Genomic DNA, 16,972 nt, shown 5'->3' on the forward strand with positions numbered 1-16,972 from the left:
CAGCGTCCAACAGTCCAGAGTGATGGTCAGGACAGAAGCTCCACCTAGAAACAGCCCCTGGGGTTCTGTAGCTCCCACCTGAGCGCCACGCTCCTGCTCAGACGTTTGGGGCGTGCTGTGGTTGTATTTCCCTTTGATGGAATCACAGAGAACATAAGCTATGAAGAACAGTGAACCGAAAACTCAGTGTACTCAAATTGCCAGAATGATGCCATATCCTCATATAGAAAAGCAGCTTAAAGCATGGTTAAGATTTTTTTTTTTTTTTTGGATAAGACCATGACATTTGCAATGTAAGTCTTAAGACTTACCTTCATGGTAAAATGAAATAAGTATAGGATGTGTGTTAGCAAGCAATTTCATAAGCCATATAGGTGTGTACATTTATCACAGATTCCATTTTTTTAAAATAAGAATATAGCTCACCCTTGGAAATTAGCTAATTACAAAAATGTGTGAAAATATAATTGCAAATTAGCAGATTATTGTTTACCTTGTTCCTCCTAAATTGTTAATCATGGCTATCGTGAGTTTTAGATAGGGCTCTAACTTTTTATTAGTAAATGGGAAGCTGTTTCGAGCCTGGTTTGTAGGCTATCTTTTAAAAATCATTCCACATGTGATAGCAGACAGAAAAATAACACGAACAAGCTCCCAGCCATCCAGAATGGAAGGAAATTCTGTTTATTATTCTGGTTAACAATTTTTTGATTTACCATAGATGAATTTTATAATTTACAGAGGATGTGAATACATTGCATGTGAAAGTGCTTCTCATTTTAATTTCATTTTAAAAGATTAAACTCTGAGTTTATGGATTTTATTTTACCTCAGAGTCATTATTAGGCGCTTCATCACCATGATCCGCTATTTCAAGCTATTTCTATTTATTCGAACATGATTAGGATTCTGGATAAGCGAGAAGGTTGTTGCTTTAGCCAAGTTAATTAGTAGGTTATTTGAACAGGAACAGTATGTGACATAACATTTCAATCAGTAACATATTTGATATATATTTTTATCTCTATTATTAGCATCCTTTTGGAGGGATTAGAGTAATCTAGGCCATTTGTCTGCTAGTTTACTTTTTCTGTTTAATTTCCTTGTGGAGCACTGGATTACCTTTTATACAGTTAAATCAACATTTAAAAGCTAAAGTAGGCATAGGAGAGCCATTGTCCCCTTTCTAGGGGACCAGCTGGTGCCCCAGTAGCTGCTTTTAGGGGTGTCTACATGAGTCTCTGCTGGGAGGACGTATTTGACCTGGGCCCCTCCAGGCAGGGACCCGTTCTGAGTTCTTCTCCCCTTCTCTCCTCCTTGGAAAGGAAAAGCGTGTTCATTACTTTGTATATTTCAGTTTTTCTGTCCTTCTCTCATTCTCCCATAGTAGCTCTCATCACTTCTTTATCGAACATACTAGCCAAAAATATGGATTATTAGCTAAATGTGACACTAGGTCAAACTGTTAGTCTTTTAAAAAAAAAAAAAAACACTGTACAAAAATGTCACCATTGTTTCACCAGATTAATGTACGCTGATTCAAGGTCCTCCTTTATATGAATATATCTATACTATATTAGTATATCCTCATGTAATTAGAACCCAACTTAATTCTATAATTGTTTTAAGCAGCCATTTCACAATTAGAGGATTTTTAATATCCTAACTATCTGAAAAAATGCTATTCTCATTAGCAGGTACCTGGCTACCTTTTTGTAAGTTTCACATGTGGCAGCCTTTAGGGAGGGCAATTTACGTTTTTTTTTTTTTGATGATTTTTTTGTTTTGTTTTGTTTTGTTTTTCAAAACAAATTTCACATTTAGTGCCTTAGTTTTAGATCCTCTGTTCTAAAACCTATTGTTCCTAATTGTCACTTGTCTCTTTTGTTTAAGCTACATACACCCCCTTTGATAAAAACATCCTGATAACATTTGTGCGTGTATGTGCTTATCTTTAAAATACCATGAAAGCATCATTTTGTTTTGGTACTTAAAATACCAGCGAACCTCTTCCTTTTTTCCTGACCAATTAACCTGTTACCTGAATGAGAGCAGTGAAGAACTAAAGAACTCACCGGGATGTTTTCTCTTCATCCACGTCTGTGGTTGACTTTCACCGTGACCTTCATGCTCTAAGCACATCCTTGAGGCTTTTCTGAATCTAGTGCAGAGAAGATGAATGATCTGATTTACGGGCTCTAATGGACTCCAAGAGGAGATATGGACACTTGAAACAAAACGGTGAATTCAGTGTAGGAAGAATTAAAATACTTAGAGATGACTTGACTTGATGAAGATACGCGTTTGTTCGGTTAAGCAGGAGGTGTGGGTAGGTGTGGCAGGTGGGATGCTGAGGTATAGATCTTCCGAGATTGCTCTTTGAAGGACATTTTGGGCATTAATCATGTTCTCATCATTTCTCAAGTGGAGACTGCTCTTTGTTCATCTGTCGTACTTCCCACCAGGGGAAACGTCCTGGCTGGTGTCACTGCATTGCCTGTTACAAGTTACTCCCTCTGTTAAAGTAACATAACATGCTCAGTTGGGTTGGTGAAGATCACATCCTCCACGGCACTTCAGCATTTCATGCTGTTGTTGAGTTACACAGTCTCCTTTTAACTCTTTCTTTTGAGGATGGCTGTCTCCTTGTTGGACTTAATTTTATTTCTGTGAAGCAGAATTACGATGAAATAGTCACTGCTTGTTAAGTTTCCAGAAGGTAGTGCCCCCCACCCCGCCCCAGGAAGGGCAGCCAGGTAGAAGTCAGGACCCTTGACGAGATTCTCTGTCAAAGCGGGTAACTCAACGCTTTGCACATTCCCATCAAGGAAGATGCGTAGCAACCACGAGCCATTTGAAAAGCTGACAAGTTAACTCGTCAACAAGTTAACAAAAGAAGAGATTTGACAAATGGTAGGCTGAAAATATGTCGGTTAAAAGAGGCATTTGGCAAACAGGCATTGTCATGAAGGCTGCAATTTGCAGAGCATGGCAATCCTAAACCCTCCTTTCTAGCAGAGAATGACTCAAAAGTTGCTTCCCTGACATTCTTCATGCCTTTCTTTTCTCTCTCAGAGAGGCACCCTACTCCCCTGGGTTTTTGTGTTTCATTTTTGAATCTTAAATGAAGACCAGCCATACTGTTATTCATGTTAGTTAACGGAAAACATTTTAACAGAGCAGTGTTTGGAAATGGTGGGCAACAATGGGAAAAAATGCTGAGACTTTCTCTTCTCTAGGGATCTAGCAAAATAAAGCATCCTGCTTTTGTAAGGAAGAGTTGTTTTATCTGATGTTTATTCTCTCTCAAGTTGCTTTACTTGTGAAATTAAAACTAAGTAGTGTGTTCTTTTTTTTTCTGCGCTGTGTGCAAACCTATTACAGGCTAGAATGGACACAAATGGGCTTTATTAAACAACTGCCATGTCCTCTAATGACTGTTGAGTCAGAAGTCAGTGGCCTAGAAGTTCTTTAAATAACTTCGCCCATGTATCTGGTCCACCCGAAGGCTAGAGCATTTCAGACCTGATGGGTAGGCCCATTCACTTGAAGACAGCCCTTTACAGAAGGAAATCATGTCTAACAAAAACTCTCCAAAGCTTATTATTTTCTGGCGAGATATAAACGGATATACAAAACTAGCAGATGGTTTTATAAATATCCTCGCAAAGAGAGAAGAGGGTTAAACTTCCAGGACCTTTCTAGCAGTTAGTAAATTTCACATAGTGACAATCGGAATGCAAAACAATGTAGGCTTTTCTTTTTCGTTGCTACATCTGAAAATAGCTCAAAATAATTCACAGAAAAACATTATCTCTGTATAGTAGACGTAAGAATGAAAAACCGTTTTTTTTCCTAAAGCTTTTGACATAAAGATTGTCTTTATTTTTAAAAGTCAACTATATATTTTGTCCCTGTTGATTTATACTTCCTTTATAGATACTACATATGTATGTATATCATGGTTCCTTTTTAAAGTTACTAAATGTATTATCACATTTTCTTCATAATGTAAAATCTGATTCAAACTTTTGACATCTCTGGACCTATTTGCATGAAAATATGTTGCATTTAACCAATATTGCTAAAAAGTATCAAAGGGAAAAGGGAAACCCATCTAACTTTGCACCCTATCTCTTATTTTATGTTCACTTTAAATGACAAAGTTATGTAGCATCCCCATTTCTCCAGATAGTAAGAACATTAGCACGAAGAGTTGAAGATGTTTATCCCACTGAGTAAAAGTAAGTCAGGCTGTATTAATGATATCAACTGCTGATCTTTGATTTAATTTCTCAACTGTTTATATATGTGGTCATGAGCTATTAATTACCCTAGCAAACTAATACCCCATACCTCTTTAAGGTGACAGGAGGAATGCAGACTATTTGAGTAAGAATACATAATAGTTTTCTCTCTCGCTTCCAAGTTTCTTGACAGATCACTTAATGTATTTTGCATTTTAAAGGGTTTTTTCATTCCTGCCTTGTAACTTGGTTAACACTATTCCTATATACTTCATTAGTGATGAGTATTTTTCCTTTTTCCGTTTTGCATTTTCATAATTTATTTGATACATGAAGTTTTTGCAGGCCTTTGAGGCTTTATTTTTCTATAATTTTATAATTGATGCAAAATGGTTGTTTTCTTAAATGGAAGGTGATTCCCGTTTGACATTTCCAATTCACTTGGATTCTTTGAGAGTCAGAGTTGGGAACCTCTCCCCACCCAAACCTGTGAAGATCAAAAGTGAACCCTCCCGGGGTTTAAAAACCCTGCTTAAAGAGGCCAGCTGGTATTCCTGAAGGCATCTAATAAACCCCATTTTATACCTCTTCTATTCTGGAATGTTCTTCACTGTGATGTGCAACAGATACAAATCCAGACTTGGAAAAACTCCCTTGATAGATCGACGTTCATTCCTTCACTGTCTGGTCCTGTAAGGTGGTCAGGCGTCCAGCACCCCATGCTTGCCTGGAGCTCTGGCTTGGACCCGGTGGACTCAGGTTTGACCAGTGAGAAAGAGCTCTGTGCGTTGCATTTTGTACTCAACGCAGTTTACATTTTACTCCATGACTAGTGCACCAATCATTAAAGAGTTGTATAGAACTATCAGAAGGTCCAAAGGGGGGAAAAACACAACTTCTACATCAGAGGGAGAAGAGATATTTATTCTCAATTTAGCACAACAAAAGACTTTCATGTAGGACTTTTGAGAGTAGAACAATCTTGGTCTCTCTCTCTCCCTCTCCCCCTCGCTTGATTGTCGACCGACCGGCAAACCTGCATTCAGAACGTCTCACACAGTTCCTAATGTGCAGGGTGATACATTATAGTATCAATTTAGGGTAAATAAAATATAGATAATTTGTCCCGCTCGACAGAAGGAAAATAAACACCAGCTAGACGCCCATCTATGCTCCAAAAAGGAAATGTGTCAGGTCGCCTCCTCTTCAAGAGGAGCTATTTTGAGTTCCATTTTTTTCGATGATACCCATTTGCCAAGACTGTACTGAGCTATGGAATGTCGACCTCAACGAAGTGAAATTATTGGTCAGCCCTACATATTGATACACCTTTATTAAGTCCCAGTAATCTTCGAGTTCAATGCTTGATGCTTTCTATCCAGCCAAGGTGAATTATGGCCTGCATTTGCTGTTTTTATTTGAGAGAGAAATTAAAAAGCGGTGCTTATATAATCAAACAGAACTGTCTGTGATTTCTAATCTCTACACAGTAATATCTTGTTTTATTATGTGCTGACTTTATACTGAGCTCTGGTCTCTTACTCTGGCTGGACATTGTTGGAGGGGCTTTTTGGTGGGGTTTTTTTCCCCCCTAATTTTTGACAGGTAACGGTTCTTCTCTGTTGTCAGGTATTTTGGATTAGAATGGATAATATTATGAAAGGAGTCTCAGTCAACTTTATCAGATAAAAAGCTTAAATGTGAGTCATGTTCACAGGCATTTATCAATACCCCAATTTATTCTTCATGCATTAAGGAAATGGCTTTACATATTTTATTCTATTGTGTTTGCATATCATTTCACATATGTTTTTAAGACTCATGGTATTAAAAAAAAAGTCAAGGAAAGTATTGTTTTCCATTATAATAGCTAATTTTTAGTCTCACGTGGGACAGATACAGTTCCATCACCTTCAAAATGCACATACTTTTTATTCTCTGTCCAATTTAGATAGTGTATGTTTAGACATTAAATAAATTATCACTGAGGTTTTGTTTTTTTTATATTGCAAATTTACCCTGGCTTTTTTTTTCTTTTCCCAGTGATACCTACTTTTGTCTTTACTATTTGTATTAATGTTAGTTTTCTAGGGCTGCTGTAACAATGTTCCACAAACCAGGTGGCTTAAAAGCAGAAATGTATTGTCTCTCAGTTCTAGAAGCTGGAAGTCCCAGCTCAAGGTGTCGGCAGGGTTGGTTTTCTCTGAGGGCTGTGGGGCACGCATCTGTCCCAGGCCTCTCTCCTTGGCTTGGAGGTGGCCATTTTCTCCCTGAGTCTCTTCACGTCATCCTCCCTGTGTGTGTCTATGTGTCCAAATGTCCCTTTTTTATAAGGACATCAGTCATATTGGTTGAGAGCCCATATCAATGACCTCATTGTAACTTGATTATCTCTATTAAGACCTTATCTGCAAACATGATCATATTCTGAGCTACTAGGGCTCAAAACTTGAGCAAATGACTGGGCAGGGGAGGGGGGCTGCCACAATTCAACCGTGACAATATTGCTACTCATGTGCTTCAAAAGAGCATTCAGTTCTTCATCCATTTGTTCCTCTACCTTCTCTTTACTCTCTGTGCGTAGCCCTCGTGCCTCCGCAGGGAGGCACTTTCTGTTTCATAGTGAACATGTCTTTAAAATGACTTTCTAAGTCTCGGTGCACCCCACTCCCACCCCACCTCTCTCTCATAGACTTGGCTTACAGAGTTGTGCGTTCCTCCGAAACGTGCGGATTTACCAGTTTTTTATTATAGGGACACAGAGGATGGGCTCCTGTTCCTGGCAGAGGGGTCACTGTTTCATTTTTAATCTTTTAACAACGGACCATGTCAAAATAGAAGGTGGTTAGAATGTGAAGAGCCCTTGGGAGTGGAAGGCACCTAACAAAACCACCTTCTTTGTCATATTTGGCCAAAGGATTCAAGAAGGGAAGGTTCGGAGCACCAGCCCCATGTTGTTCCCTTTGCAAGAATCCTAAGGAGGGAACACGCAGTGTGGAGGACCTTTGGGTCCGCGCCATGCCATGGGGCCCCCTCCAGTAGACGTGGGATCCTTTCCCTGGGACCTTTGTGGGTCTGTGTGATGACTATTGGAGTTTAGCCCTGTAAAGTGTGGATTCAGAGATTTCCTGTCCCATCTGGGGGTTCCAGTAACCATGTCAGGAGCCCTCGTGACTTCTATTGCATTTTTCCTATCTTGTCTCGAGAGATCTCTGGATTAATGGCAAGATCAAGACTACTAATAACAGGGTACAGGATTCTTTGCTCATGTAGTTAAAGCTGGTTTGCTCATCCCGGATAGAGAGAGAGATCAAAGATGGAGCATTGGCTGGGCGGTGGCTCACGCCTATAATTCCAGCACTTTGGGAGGCCACAGCAAGAAGATCACTAGATGCCAGGAGTTCAAGAACAACCTGGCCAACATAGCTAAACCCAGTCTCTACAAAAATAAAAATAAAAAAAATTGGCTAGGCGTGCCATGCCTGTAGTCCCAGCTACTCAGGAGGCCGAGGTGGGAGAATTGCTTGAGGCCAGGAATTCAAGACCAGCCTGGGCAACACACTGAAATCCCATCTCTACAAAAAAAAAAAAAAAACACAAAATAACAAATTAGCCAGGTGTTTGGCATGCACCTGTGGTCCCAGCTCCTTGGAAGGCTGGGTGGGAGGATCACTTGAGCCCAGGAGTTCGAGGTTGCAGTGAGCTGTGATCAGGCCGCTGCACTCCAGACTGGGCAGCAGAGCGAGACCCTGTGTGTCAGCCAAAAAACAAAGATGAATGCTTATTTTCATATGATACACCATGCTGTAAAGGCAGCAGTGAATCTCTGAGCAAAAAAAGAAGGGAAAATAACAAATATTGAACTTGTTAGAGGAAGAAAGCTCCAGATAGAGATTTATTGATTTTTATTATAAACCTGGATTTTAAAAAATTAACGTGAATTTTTTTTTTTTGGAATTTACAGACAGCCCATATATGCGGCATACGTATAGGTCTGTTCTCAGAGTACTGGTCTGAGAAGGGACTTCCAGTTCCAGTTTTGCCAGCGGTGAATGACCTGCACACACTCTCCTGAGATTCCCCATCTAGAAGTTCAAACTAGGTCATCTCTGAGAGTCATCCCAATGACAGTTTCTAATCCTGAGTTCTTTATTTTTTTGGAAAACATGTTTTGTTGTCTATATCAATTCATTATTATTTTTAATTTAGTTTAATTCTTCAGTGTGCCTCCCGTCTAGATTTACTTTATCGATTTTTTTTTTAAAGGCAATGGAAGACAATGATGACCCTGAATATAAATTGTTACAGGAAAATGGATACAAGATAAAATTACCAGATCAACCTTTTTATTCTATATTTTATGGAATATCTAATATACGTTTGGCAGTAACTTATTCTTACACGTGAATTCCTGACACTTTCGATTCTTCAGACTTATTAATCAGTGCAGTCAGCACCAGAGCAATTTTATGAGACTTACCAGTCATCAAAAATTTATTATCAGATAAATCAAAGAAACAACGAGCATCTTAATAGGGTAGAGAAAGTAGCATGTAAAGGATCATTTAAGGCGGCGCTTTTTGTCAGTTGTGTGTTATATTTACAACCAGTATCAGAGAACTTACTCATAATTTCATGCAAATAGTCAGCAGGGTGATAGTTATCTTCTTAAGTAAATCCTTTCTCTTTGTTTTTCTCCAGCAGAATATTGTGTTTGGTCTAACCATAAGACTGAGAATGCTAAAAATATAGAAGACTGGAAACGTCATTTTCCAATGTTAAGCCTATAGCATTTATTTTAAAACAGTATCTGCATTTTCTTCTGTATTTTGTTACAGTTATCACCCAAAGTTAAGAATTATGGAGCTCACCCCTTTTCTTTGGGGCCAGGTTGCTAACCTCTGAAATGGCATAGGGAAATGGGATTCGAATTGCCTTTGTTGTGTGGTCAGGCTCCATTGTGTACCTTCTCATGGGAGACACAGGCCTGTATCTACTGTACCCTTGGCACTTTTTGACACCCTTTTGAGGGTGTAATAAAAAACTTGGGTCTTCATTGTGCGAGATGAGCTAGTTGGAGGGGAGTTTTTTCATCACCCTAGCCCTGTCCCGAGTGTACCAGATTCTCAGTATCCCCTAACCAGAAGGATCGTGGCAGTGGGGCAGACAGGAGCTGAGCTGACACTTAGCCTCATCAGAGCCGCTGAGAATGGACCCAGAAGGACAAGTCTGGTTGACATTCCGACACATACAACCTGTGTTCTACCGCACATCTCCATGTATCTGCTTGCTCTGCCTGGAATGTTCTTTCTGGCCAGCTTTACCTATTGAATGTCCAGTGATTCTTCAAGTCTCGGGTTAAATATTGCTTCCTGAAAGGCCTTTTCTCAAAATGTTTCCCTGTTGCCCATCAGCTCTAGGTTCCTTTTGTCATCTTGAGGGCTTTTACTTTTCTTTAGTTTTAATATTAATAATAATAATAATAGCTATCAGAGATTGGGTGTTTACCAAGTGCCAGACATTATATGTCTTATATGCACCATGCATCTATTTGGCGCTCAGTATTTATTTGTGTGAATGCTGCCTATATTTTGGGGGTCAAGTATGTGTTTTCTCTCCCTTGAGAGACTAGAATCTTTTTGAAAGTAAGACTCATCTTTCCTTCATGTTTGGGCATTGCACGTGATATGCCCTTAGTGTCTTATTATTAATATATAAGTGACCTGTCTCATGCAGAGGAGCCTCTGACAGGTTGCCCTCATTTCTGGAAGATAAAAACCATTCTGAGGTCCAGAATGGACCAAGTTATGTAGTTCATTGTTTTTACTGGTAGCTTATAAACAATACTTGAAACATTCAAATGTATTCTCAGTATATGACGTTAAGTTTAGATTATGTCTTCCAAATAGTCCTTCATTATTTTTATAGATCTCTCTTTTTTTTAATTACATACTCTTACGGTGCAAATGAAACGTGTCCCTAACATGTAAATGAATTATATGTCTGAAAGTGAGTCCTTCTTCCCAGTGAATCTGAGGGCTCTTTGTTTCATTTGTCTGCTTTCTGTTTTTGCCCATCAAGGGGGGGTATTTCATGGGGCATGTGGAGTGTGTGGACTGTGCTCGTAAACGTATAGACTGTTTCTGAGGGTATGCAGTAAACAAGTAAGGATACTTATCTCTAGGGAGAGAAAGTGGATGGTAAGAAGCAGGGATTGGATTAGCCAATCTGGGGAACATTCTCTTCACTCTTTATCTTTTAAATGTTCTGTTTTGTACATGTATTCACTATTTAAAAGATGATTAAAATAAAAGAAAAAACCGTTAGGAAAGAAGAGACCACAAAGAATGTGGCTATATCACTGGTTCTGTCCACTGCTATCTACCATTTCCATTTATTTGCCTTGATTGTGTGCAACGCCTTCTGGTCGGTCTCTCTTTGGTCAGGTACTCTAAAAACTTTCAAGGTGACAGCACCTCTTAAAATGTATCCTGAGTCTTGGAAAGAGACTGGGAACTTGAGAGAGAAGGTTTCTCACTTAATGCATTGACCATTTGGATTCTTGGCTTGAACATTGTGAAATCTTACCTTGTTTATAACGCCTGTCAGATGACATTAGGCTTTCCTTTATCCTTGGAGGAACCTGTAGCAGTCTGTTTTTCCTCGAGAATCCAACGCGAACTCGGAAAAGGTGGTCATTCTCAAAGACCTAAAGAAAAAACAAGAAAATGGACTTGTGCATTCCATTTCTTTTTAGGGATATTTTCTCACCTAAGATTTTAAGTAAGAGGTAGGCTTTTCTATTTTTGAAAGAGCATGAGGGTTTAAAATAAGGGAAAATGGATCTTGAAAGAATTGATCGTGTATTAGAGGATGGAGTTGGCTTCAAGTTCTCATGTATAAGATACGGATTCTTTTTTGTTTTGTTTCTTTTCTCTCTTTTTTTTTTTTTTTTTTTTTTTTTAGCTGTAAGCTAAGATGACGTGTGTGTTTCAGACTGTTTATGTGAGATTATGGGCATTTTTAATCTGTTCTTGTGCGTTCCCAACAGAAATGGTGTGAGTGGTGATCTTTTAATAGAACGTGTCTTGCAACTACAACATTTATTTTGGTACTAAATTCTAGATAATGCCTGAGAAATGTAAATTTTGTCAGTAAAAGTTTTTGTTTTGAAATACTTAAAATCTTGGAACTGTGTTTTGTAAGTTTTCTGAAGACAGTTTCTGCTTTATTTTTCTAAGTTTAATTAAGACAGGGGAACAAGAAAAAATACTGGCCATTGAGTGAAAATATTCTTTGTGAAATTTTAGAACATGATTAGAAAAGATTTGCAAATGGGGGAAATGCTCCTGGAAGACCACCATGGGAATGCATTATGTAAGGTGACTTCGGTTTGCTGAGGTTCAAGCTGTAAGAATCTCGAACAACTTTTGCTAAAAAAAAGAAAAATTCAGAAAATACATTATAAAGTCAACTACTTCCAGCTCCCCCTCCCCCGTTTTTATTCTGTTCATGTACTAACATCCAGGTGGATCAGTGTGTGACAGAGTTCACCTCGATTACTCTAGGGAGAGAGAATCGGCATTCATTGACTTCCTGCTGTGTTTCCCGGTTCTGGAAGATTCTGTAAAGACTTCATCTCCTGTAGGCCCATGACTCCATGAGATATAGTATTCACCTCTGCTCTCACATGAGAAAACGGAGAGTCATAGGTTACGTAAAGTGACTGGTGGCTTAGCCTGGTCATAGATCCAGAAATCAAGGTTTGTCCTGCGTAAAAGAACACGTCTCATTCTCCTTGTGGCTTTGGGTAAAATCTGAAATCCGAAATGATCCAAAATCCGAAACTTTTCGAGTACCGACGTGATGCTCAAAGGAAATGCTCATTGGAGCATTTCAGATTTTCAAACTATGAATGCTGAACTGACAAGCATAATGCATCTATTCCAAAATCTGGAGAAAATCCAAAACACTTCTGATCCCAAGCGTTTGGGATAAGGGATACTCAACCTGTATTGTTCTGTAGTTGGGCTTCAGTGAGTTAATGCATATTGAAGAGTGTGACCTTTCTCTAGCATGCTTTACATTATTTTATATTATTCTGTTATTTCTCTCTTTTGGACTTCATTATGGACTTCTGGCCTTTCTCAGCCCATCTCGTACCAATTGACTGAAGTCAGATAGATATTTGTTAGAGAATGAGAGAGATATTTGTCTTTTAACAGAAACAGCTTTACTGTTACATTCAAGTGGCCTTTGTCTTGTTCTCCCATCTCATTCAAGTTTGTGCTCAAATGCCATCTCAACAAAGTGTTTTCCGTGTCACTCTATCTCAAATGGCCCCATAACCCACCCGCCCTCCACCCCTAATTTTATTGTCACTCTCACATTTAGAATGGAGGCTCCGGCAAGAGCAGGGACTTCGTTTTGTACACTTCTCTGTCCCTGTGAGCGTCAGACGTCAGACGATGCCTGGCACCTACTGGGCTCTCGAAATACTTGATGAATGAGAGCCATTGTTCTTTCAACTATACATTGTCGCCTGCGGTTTAGACACTCCTGCTAGAGGAAGTTTTTTTTTTTTTTTAAAAAAAACAGCCTTCCGTCACACATCCATTACACATTTTTAGTGTTTCCCTTTTACTTCTTGTGTCTGAGCTGCTCAGATTTCATGATATTATTAGTGCTGCTTCCATCACCATAAATGTTTCTCTGATGTTTCCAAGGCTGCAGCCTTCCCCAGCCGGCTATTTCCCGTCCAATCTCGTAGCTCTTTTTAGCTAGGCTTTGAAAGAAACTCCCGCACACAGAATTTTAAAGGGTGATGTGGAAACAAACAAAAAAAAGAAATACCCAAAGCTGTACCCAAGGGTATTTGACCTGTACTCTGCCTGTTCGCCTTTTGTTTTGTTTTGGTTTTGGTTTTGTAATTGGCCAGGCCGTCCTCCCCAACAGATACCTTTGTGTGTAGGACCAGATGCTGGCGGCGGAGCACCTCGGGATGCAGGTGTGACTTTTGTCCTCCAGCAGGACGGCATGAAAGAGCCCATAAAAGGTGAATTGGCAGGCTTTGGACTGTAGTAATTGCTTGAAATAAACAGCAGAGGAGAGGGGAGGCAGCTCTTCTTCCCAGAATTCAAAATATGTGGGCGTTTTGCTAGCGGGTCAGAAAAACTGCTTAGCGCCTGATCTCTGGGTGTGCGGAGTTCAGGATGGAAAAGGGCGTCAGGAGAGCCTAAGCGATCACTCAGTCTTGGGGGGCCGGAAGCCTCCTGATCAGCTACATTGAGACGGCACCATCTCCTACAATAGATTGTGTGTCATTCCTTATCCCCCCTCCATGTGTCACCTGAGATGCAGTCTGACCTGTTGACCACAGGGCCACCCGACAAAGGCGAGGCATGAAGATGCGCTTAAAGAAACATCTGGCTTATCTACACAGAGAAATTCTGTCAAGATACACCTTCTAAATGCAGTGTTAAATTTTCTCACAGATTGAATTCATTTTCTATGTTGCTAAGAAAATTCTCCTACTCAAATTTTCGTTGTTAATTAAGTGTGGAGAGGGGGAAAATACGACGTTTTTTTGTATTGCTCCTAAGATGTGTCAATAGCATGAATTAGTTTTAATTATGTACACCACACAAAAAAAACTGTAGCTGCTTTGTTTATATTAGGCCAGAATTCCTGCTTTTGAAAATAAACGTGGCTGTCTGCTATACAAAAGAGAACCAGGGACCGCATAGCGGTTGTCCAAACCACAGCCAGTATCACCACTGCCAGTCTCCGAGCCTTCTCGGGTCCTGGAGGTGCATATTTCTGCCAGTGGGACTTAAGCACCTTGGAGAAGCATTTCCCTGGGGCAGAAGGGTTTCTGAATACAGGAAATGTACATAAATTGTGAGGGGCCCTTTAATGTGGAGCAAGGTAGCCTGGGAGCATAAGCCAGCCCTAGGAAGCATATAGGATTCCCCTCTGCAGTGTAGACCAGCAGGTGTGAGCACTAGCTCTCATAGCAGGCTGCCTGGGTTCAAATCCCACTCTTACCTTTTCCTAGTTTTGTGATACTGGGCCAGTTAGATTTTTATTTTTATTTAACATCTTTATTGAGGAACAATCGGCATACAATGAACTACGCATTTAAGGTGTACAGGTTGGTGCGTTTGGACATATTTATAGACCTGTGAAACAGTCAACTTAAGACAAAGCACACATTCATAATCCCCCAGGGGTTTTCTATGCCCCTGTATAAGCCATATCCCTCCCTCGTCCCTCTCCCCGTCCATCCCCAGGCAACCGTGACCTACTTTCTGACTATACGTTAGTTTGCATTTTGTGGAGTGTTTTATAAATACAGACATACAATGTGTACTCTTGTAAAAAAAAAAAAAATCTGGCTCCTTTCATTCAGCACAAGTACTTTGAGAGTCATTCATTGTTGTTGCATGTATCAGTAGTTAATTTCTTTTCATTGCTGATTAGTGGTCCATTGAATGGATGTACTACAATTTATAGTGTGGATCTCTTGTGATTGTATTTGAGTCTTTTTCATATTATCCAAAAGTCAGGATACTGATTAAAAGAAAGGGAGGAGATTTTGCAGGCATAGGATCCACCTCATTCTCTTTCTTGACCTAGCTGATGGTTACATGATTGTTGATTTTTAAACTTCTGTTTGTTAAACGAACATATATGTTTTATGCACTTTCTGGTAATAGTTGTATTTTGACAGTTTAAAAAGTGTTTTAAGTGACTGGAAAATATAGTAATTTGGTTGTGTATTCTAGTGGTTAAACCACAATGACAAAAAAAACTGCAAAAAATTACTGTTTTTAGGTATTACATCGTTAGTAATACTATTTTTATTTTTGAAATGGTTGCATATTTATTATAGTATAATTCAGATAAGTAATTATGTTAATGTCATTAGGGACTCACATTTTTAGCAAAAGAGAAAAGATATACAAATTAAAAAATGAGAGAAATTAAGTATATCCTACAATCCTAAATTTGAATTGGAAACATAACAAGAATTTAATGTATTTGTTTTCCTAAAAAAAAAATTTTTTTGTTCCATTCTCCAAAGAGGCTTATAAAAAATGACCAATACAGTGGCAATGAGCTCCTGGGTTGTTACCTTGTATACAGTTGCCCACCGAAAGAATGTTAGGGTCTTTGGAGAAATGGCCAATTCCAGCCCCAGTCAGGAGAATGCCCAACAGAGCCTGAACATCTTGTCAATCCAGGAAGCAAGGAAGCTGTCCAGGAACTCAGGGTGCCAACTTGAAGAGGCTCCTAATGACCAACAAAATTTTAAATGTAATGGAAGGATGAGTAGAGAGCCTTTATCATAGAATTGTTGTGAGGATTACGTAAGATGGATAATGTCTGTGTAGTCCTTATCGTGTTATTAGACCTTATGAAAGAAAATACAAATAGCTCAGATCTCATGCCTTTTACCCCAGATTTCCCTTCAAGCTGTAAAAGGTTCTTTCATTTCAGTCCAATTGGAGCTAAAAACCGTTTCTGTGGTGCTGTCCGTGGTGCTGACTGGTATTGACCAAGGGAACACTGGAAGGAAAAAAGGAGGCAGAACAGGAAGAATGAAAGATGACTGGTCTTATACACACTGAATTTTAGGTTTCTTGATACCCTTAAGTGGAGAGTTGTCCAACAGGGAAGAGATTTCTATGGGCCTAGAATTCAGGAAGCAAATTTAGGCTAGAGGGAGAATTCATCTTCCGTGCGGCTTAGTCCTCCCAGGCCCCCTGCTTTGATTAGTCACCAGCTTGCCAACCCATCATTATGATGCACCCAAGACACTAACTACAGCAACACACTGTTCTAACACCATGGCCTTTCATTTTGAAGAGGTAGGATCTCTGCTTAACAATTTATGTCTATATGTATGCATTGCTAGCTTCTTGGAGGAATTTGTCAGAGATTGAGTGCCTATAACTTGGATCTTACCATGGGATAAAAAGGAGTCCTTAGCATGTACAGTTACGTAGCAGACACAGTAAACACTGAAATAAGAACTCTATTTCTTATTTTTTTAGGCACCAAATCAAATCTACTAGCCCCTGTGCTTTCTTCCATAGTTTAAAACGTACGAAGTTTCACCTCCTTTCTTGGTCTCCAGCATAAGCAATGGGAAGCAAAACATTCACCTGGTCTGCTTTAGAAAACAATTTATTGAACTGATTTGTACTATGTAGACCTGAATAGAAACTGCTTCCAAAGTGGAAGTTAACGAAAAATGGTTAAAAAGCATTATAGTGTTTTGAAAATCAAAAAAGAAAGAAAATGCTAATTTCAAGAAGATGATACAAGAGAAATCAAACGGGCCTTTTAGAGGGAGACAGGCCTGGGTTTGAATCACAGCTCTATTCATACAATCTTCATGGTCACAGTATCATGAGCACATTATTCAGAGCACTAATCACTGCTCTGAATCCATTTTTCCTTCTGTAACATAATAAGGGTTGCAGGTTTGTGGACCACACTCTGCATAGCCCTGGTCTAACATTTGGTTTTTGAAAGTAAGTTACGATAGCACCATCGCGGCACAGTTCTAAAGTTCATATAAATACTAATCTTAATAGAAATTTCCAAATACGGCTGGTCCGAGTGCAGTAGTGTTTACAACTAATTGGTCACAACCAGTTACAGATTCCTTTGTTCCTTCTCCACTCCGCTGCTTCACTTGACCAGCCTTAAAAATA

At 39.4% G+C, this 16,972-nt stretch overlaps 1 protein-coding gene across 1 annotated transcript in view; it reads left to right on the forward strand.

Annotated features, from left to right (window-relative positions):
• The window catches only part of RSU1 (Ras suppressor protein 1), a 182,585-nt gene that overhangs the window by 106,082 nt on the left and 59,531 nt on the right, over window positions 1-16,972 (forward strand). The gene's annotated exons all lie outside the window — the stretch shown is intronic.

Source organism: Propithecus coquereli, unplaced genomic scaffold (assembly GCF_000956105.1).
Source record: "Propithecus coquereli isolate 6110/MARCELLA unplaced genomic scaffold, Pcoq_1.0 Scaffold69, whole genome shotgun sequence".
Lineage (NCBI taxonomy): Eukaryota > Metazoa > Chordata > Mammalia > Primates > Indriidae > Propithecus > Propithecus coquereli.